We start from the raw sequence: 408 nt of genomic DNA on the forward strand, positions 1-408 counted from the left end.
TGCAAGAAGTAGAAAAACAAAAGGCTGGATCCATCTAATTCCCTTGATGTATGCAGAAGCACTTGCCAGTCTGAGCACAGCAAGTGGGAAGAGAAGGCAGGGGCACGACCCTCTGATCTGTCAGTACATCTTCCCTTTGCAGTTTGCCTAAGTTCTGCATTTGGACAGTCTACCTTCCTGAAGGCCTTCTTAATGATTGCTCTTTAATATAGTAAGCAGCAAAGGGAAAGCACATCTACCAGGCCTTTGTTGCTTCAAGGGCAGTCTGACCAACCTGAAATGCTGTGGAGAACAACTACAGGTCCTTATGAGACATGGAAATTGAGCATCACTATCCAATCTCTACACCTTCTGATATTCTACAGAGGCACTGAGACCAGGACTTCTCATGCGCCTTCCTTTTTTGCC

The sequence above is a fragment of the Galeopterus variegatus genome, unplaced genomic scaffold, assembly GCF_000696425.1.
Source record: "Galeopterus variegatus unplaced genomic scaffold, G_variegatus-3.0.2 Scaffold2668, whole genome shotgun sequence".
Lineage (NCBI taxonomy): Eukaryota > Metazoa > Chordata > Mammalia > Dermoptera > Cynocephalidae > Galeopterus > Galeopterus variegatus.